The following is a 6,597-nucleotide window of genomic DNA, read 5'->3' on the forward strand; positions in this document are numbered from 1 at the left end:
TTTTTGTTGCCTCCATGGCCATGGTTGTCAAATGTACCATATGAATAGAACGTAATTCACAGATGATAGGTATTGTGGTGGCAGCTACAGAGAAGTACTTGGGTGTACGATATTTTACTGCAGAAGAGTTACAAGGTGTTTTAAATGATACTGTCCCGTCCTCCCAGGCTGCTGGCCTGGTGCAGGATCAGATAGGGCCAAAGTAGTGGAAAAGGGAGGATGTTTTAATGGGTGTAGGGTTAGTTGGTAGGGCAATTTTTTCACAGTGTAATGAATTCATACTACAGAATAGTATGCTGATATGCAGCCAATACAGTAGGTGGCGGCATGCAACTAAAACATTTGTTTGCGGACCACCATAATACCAAAGAAGAAGAATACATTGAAATGTTAAAGATGTTAAGCTGCAAATATACAGTCAGGATATAGGTAGGATGTTTAAGTATTTAGGTATGGGGTTTGATGAGAGGCTTACGTGGAAGAGACATGTTGAGTATATTGAAATAAAGTGTAGGAAAGGCGCTGGACCTCATGAGGGCAGTGGCAGGATATGATTGGAGGTCGAATAGACAAACACTGTTGTGTACTGTATGTACCAGGCATTGATCAGGTCATCTTTGGATTATGGGTGCTTTGTATATGGATTGGCAGCTAAAACGGTACTACAGCGCCTGGATAGGATACAGTCAAGGGCCCTGAGATTGTGTGTGGGTGCCTTCAGGACGACACCTGTTGAGGCATTGCAGGTGGATAGTGGGGAACTCCCACTGAGGAAAAGGCGGGACAAACTGGCATTAGCATACTGGGGGAGGTTGAAAGGGGGTTCAGAAGGACATCCTGCGGTCACGGCAACTGGGGAATGCTGGGAGTGAGGAGTGGGTAAGCAGAGGAGGTACGGGTGGACAATCAGGCAGAAGGTGGTAGAATATGGACTGGGTGAGAGAGAGATAGGGCCCGCAATTGCATTGGGGACCATTCCTCTGCGGCTGTTTCCGAAACCAAGTGTAGATGTGGACATGATGTACGGCAGGAGAGAATGGGCTGAGGATGTCAGACTGTGTGTGGAGAGTTATAGATAGTAGTTTTTATTTGTTTTTAAGGATATAGATGGTTCAAAGAATCCAGTCAGTGGTAAGTTGGGTGTACATCCCAGATAGGTTTGGGATGGGTGGAGGAGGTGAAACCACTCAGAGTGGTGATCAGGTCGGATTGGGGGAGACTTGTTTGTGTAGATGATGGTGAGGTTAGTGGGATTGGAGAGGACGGGAGTGATGGTAAGGTTTTGCTGGGTTCCCGCCCATGTGGGTGTGGAGGGTAATGAGAAGGCTGATGTGGTGGCTAAGAGTGCTGTGCGGAGAGAGGGGATAGATATTCAGGTCCCACTGGGCCGCCGGTCAGTCCTTGATCTGGGAAATGGGTTAGATCTTTGGCAAAGGGAGTGCGATGCTAGTAGTAAGGGGAGGCAATTTTATTGCGTGCACCGATCAGTAAAGGAAGAGGTGGGATGTAGGACAGAGGAAGTTATGTGGAGTAGACTATGGTTTGGGCACACAGGTTTGAATGCCACACTGTGGATGATAGGGAGACAAGAAACAGGCCTGTGTGATGAGTGTTTAGTGGAGGAGCATGTGTTGATATTTTGTGAACTGTATGACGTAGATAATGAGAGATTGTGTGAAAGGCTTAGAGAAGCTGGATGGGGTTTGGGTGGTGTAGTGGGGGAGGGAAGTGATGTCTAGGGCTCTATTTCACTTTCTTAGAGGAACAGGACTAATGAATAGAATTTAATTTAGTTAGGCCGTGACTGGCCTCCCACACCAGTACAGTAGGTGGCAGTGTGTATACACCATAAAAGTTGGACGCAATCAGCCAACCCAATCCCAAAGAAGAAATAGAAATAGAAATGAATTACCGAAATCCACAGGCAACGTTCATTCATATTGATTTCACCCACTAGGGGGCAGTCAAGATAGGTTTATGTGTTGAGGGCTTCCGTTTTTCTGTTCTGTATTTTTCATCTGCGGGCTCGGGGTTACTGAAATCAAACGGAAGAGATCTGTTAAATTGTCGAGGTTTTGACTTTGCTTATTGCTTGAAGACCTTCACAAGAAGGCACTAAAATGGGCAGAAGTAGAAGCCGATCCCCACCAAAACGAGGTTTGCTTCAGCAACGAATAAGCAATAATAATAGCAATTCGCTAACGTTCAGCATTCTAGTTACAAACAGTCCATATTTGTTCTAGCTAGCAAATTGGCGATAATAATAACTACACCATCTTGGTCTCGCCATTAACATTGAGATGTTTAACTCTAAACATTGGAGATAAACTATGCTAATTGGGTTAACTTTAGTTTGTGTACATTCTAGCTAGTGCGTATTTCTCTGGTCCATCGCCCGACAATAACGAGTTTCCTCTATGCTCTGGAACGTTCAATTGATTTTTTTTCAGTTTTCCCCACGAATTTGAGTTGTTTCAAAATAATGTTGTTACTCAGCAAAGTGTAGATGTTGCTAGTGTTGGATAACTTTTGTCTGTACGCGTAGGGTGTCGTTTATCAAATACGAATTTAACGACCAGATTAACTCTAGTCCGCGGACATGCGTCGGATATGTGCTACTACTTGCATGCCCCTCCGACGTATGCACATGTACCAGAACTAGTCTGGCAGTAAACAATGTGCTCAAAATAAGTTATATACTTTAGTATTTTGGAGACATGACACCCTGCACATACAGATAAGTTCTCCCAACACTTTAGCAGCATCATTATTTTGTTGAGTTAGTACGAAAGTATATTAAACCCAAACCAGTTACTAAACAAAATTCCCCTATGGGGGATTCGTGGAACAATTCATAACATGGATGCTTCGTACCCTGCCCTACTAAGTATTGTCTTGTTCTTTGTTCCGCATATTCTGCAGAGACTGCGCTCGGGTTCTAGGGACCGCGAACGAAAGCGCAGGGAAAGGGAACGCTCCCGTTCTCGAGACAGGGAAAGGAGAGAAAAGACCAGTGAGCCAACTCAACTGAAAGGAGACAGTGGACTCACACAGGGTCATTGGTTACTACTGTATGTGGTGTAACCTCACAGGCTACACACCCATTGACAGAAGTATATCTGGCTAAAGACACTGATATCTTGTGCTTACTTCAAAAGTATCACTAGCGTTCTGATTCCCTATGCTTCTCTCCAAAATGTGCACTTGTTCATCTAATCCTCAAGAATTTAAAAGCATTGCGTTGGTGTTAGAATGGGCTGGAGGGTGTTTCCATAATATTTCTTAAACCAGTCCATTAGGGGAAATGATTACTGCACACATCAAGAAGATGATATAGAATAGGATCTCTGCCTAGATAACCCGTCCTCTAGCTATCGCTGTCTCTTTTCTGTAGGTCTCTTCGCAGGCTACGCTCCTCCTCTGGCTCCCCCTCCAGGCAGAAGGACAGGCGTGATGATGATCAAAAGGATTCCAAGGATAAGCGGATTAAGGAGCATCAGATCTCGGGTGGTTTATCTGTTATGAATTTGGATGTGTTTCAAATGGTGAAAAGTCTGCCATTTGGGACGCACCCCTTATGTGAGGATATGGATAAATACTATTGTTGCGTGTCACTAGCTAGGTTTCCAATCAATTGGCGACATATTTCAATGTGAATATTAAAACATATGTACTTGTGCGTGATAACTTTTGCGGTTAAATTCCCATGTACCGAATCAAATTTAAAAAAGATAAATGGGTCACCAGTTCGCATCCTGTACAGTAGATGAAAGTGAGCAAAAATAAATCACTGCTCTTTTTTTGTTGAGTGCTCCAACTCCCTTTTACCTCGAATTAGTCATGTTTTTTCTTGGTAAACCATTCTCAGGGTTTCCGTTACAAAATAATCAGTAGTGCTAAAATTGTAACTAAATATAATATTTGCACGTGCACTCTAGCCAACAATTTACAGATACAGTATGGGTATAGCCTACTACACGATGAGATTATTATGGACAAAATATTTTTTTTATTTGTCAAACAGCAGGCAAGCATCCATGTCACCAAAATAAAACCCTCGATGTTTTATTGGAACGAAGCATCAAGCTCACCACTATGCTTTCACTACCCTTGAAAGTTCATAGTGGGAGGATCACATAACATAGACTATCATCGTGGGACTTCTAGAAAGGATGCTTATTTCAATATTTGCACATAAAAGCATTTCCACTGCCATTTCTTGCAGAATTAATTTTACACACACATAAAGATCCAACCTTGTCTGGCATGGTTTGTCAATTTGTAATGTTTATGGGCAAATTTGCTGTTTCCATCAGTACATTTTTTTATCCAACGTACTTTACTCGCATAAAAAGGTTGGATGGAAACCTGCTTAGTGTCAAATGTGTGTATTGTTTACAGAGGAAGATGTGCAGGGCAAGACCAAAGAGGAGATTGAGAGGAGATTGAGATGATGAAGATTATGGGCTTCGGCAACTTTGACACCACAAAAGTAAGGATTCTGTCGACTTGTCTCAAACCTAGAGGTTCCTGGTTAGGCTTGTCAAAGATATCTATAGATATTATATTATTTGTATTATACCGTAGGCCTCTGGTTCTCAAACCTCTCCTAGGTGACCCCTAGCCGTTCCACGTATTTGAGTTATCAACTAACACCAAACCCTTGATTAGTGAATCAAGTATGCTTGTTCAGGGGTGTATTCATTACGGTAACCTTTTACCGTTTTAAGAAGCAAACGGAGCAAACAAAACGGGGAGGGACCGAACTGAATTTTTCCAATAGAAACACTTGTTTGCACGTTTTCCATTTGGAGTTAACGGTTTTCGCAACAGACGAAACGTTTTGCAACACGATCAGCGTCATCATTACACCCTACCACACAATTATTAAATGTGTGACGGTCCCAGAGGAGAAGTTTAACAACCACTGCTGTAGGCAGGTAAGTGCCCAAATTGTCCAACTCGCCACAGGGTGGCACAGTTTGCACAGGCTCATAAACCAAACTGATTGTACAGTGCTCTTCACTAACAACAATCACAGATCTAAGAACCATATGGTAATAATAGTGATTATAAAGAACGTGTGACACTTCACAGTTTATAAGACTAAGGGAATCTGTTAGGGCTGTGATTCTTATCAAAAGGGTAGGTCTCCATTTGTGTGTAGCAGTTTTTATTGGGAGAACATGTTTTCATTTGAAACAATTTAAGTCTTGATTGCCACCATTGAATGAATAGTGAACAATCTCTTGTTTTTGGATGATACCTTGACCTACTTCAAGTGTGATGTGTTAATGTGGCTGTCTTTGCCAACAGGGAAGGAAGACCGATGGCGTAGTCAATGCACATGCTATCAATCTGTCTCAGAAGAGGAAATACAGGTATGCTGATTCATTGTCTTTAGAAACTACAAGAGGTGTTATGTGGTTTATCATTTCACAAATATCATTCAAAACTGCCCACATGTAGTCGTGTAAATGCTGTAATATAGACTGCATCTAGTATTCATAATATTGCATATGAGTGGGACTGCATATTCAGTATCTAGTCCTTCATGTTTGGCTATTCTTTATTTTCCATCACATTCTGGCCTGTAATTAGGTAGCATATCTTGTTGATGTATGCGCCAAATAGCATGGTTTGTTTATAAATCAACAGTTGCAACTGCAAGACACAAGGTCCTGGCTGATATTGAGCAGTCTGAACAGTGCTCATTCTCACTGGAGCCAATCACTTCTGCAGGTGTTTCTATACAGACAGATCGTCTCTCCTATTGGTGGATGATGATGTAATGTACAAGTGCTGCAAGGGTAGCAGTGATGTAACGTTTCCCCCTCTCTTTTCAGGCAGTACATGAACAGAAAAGGTGGATTCAACAGACCTCTGGACTTCATTGCTTGAAGTAGGATAAACAACAGACTCATTGATGTTACACTAGCCTTGTGGTCTCTCTCTGTGACACTGTGTGCGTGTGTGACTCCATGCACACACTGCATATAAGTTCTGCAAATACTCATGCGACTGAATAAGTAAATGTTTCTGTAATATCAGTTTTGTTTATTTATTTTAAGAATGAGCCTTGTTAACAACATGCCTGGGTTAATATGCTTTTCAGCATACATTTTAAGGTGTTTTTGATTCAGATTAAGAACTTAAATTCAGATCATGGCCCCTTCTCGTTTTTTGATTCATGTAAGCAAACAAATTGTTGAAATGTAGTGCTCTAATCAAACCAAAATGGAATGTTATTGGTCACATACAAATATTTAGCAGACGTTATTGTGGGTGTAGCGAAATGCTTGTGTTCCTAGCTCCAACAGTACAGTAGTATCTAAAAACAATACACACAAATCTAAAAGTAATGGAATTAAGAAATATATAAATGTTAGATTGAGATGTGTGTTCTAAGTGGGATAGTTTTCAGTGCTGGAAGGTCTGAGAATAATATTTTTGAAGGTTCAAAATGTTTTTTTTTTTCGTTCACTGCTATAATAATGGTTTCATTCCGTTTGGTTCCTAGTGAATGCCTCCCATGTGATCTACCTTGCATGGCCAAAGTTCTTGTTGGTCTATCTTAATCTTTCTCGCATACAATAA

The sequence above is a fragment of the Salvelinus namaycush genome, chromosome 1 (genome assembly GCF_016432855.1).
Source record: "Salvelinus namaycush isolate Seneca chromosome 1, SaNama_1.0, whole genome shotgun sequence".
In the NCBI taxonomy this organism is placed as follows: domain Eukaryota; kingdom Metazoa; phylum Chordata; class Actinopteri; order Salmoniformes; family Salmonidae; genus Salvelinus; species Salvelinus namaycush.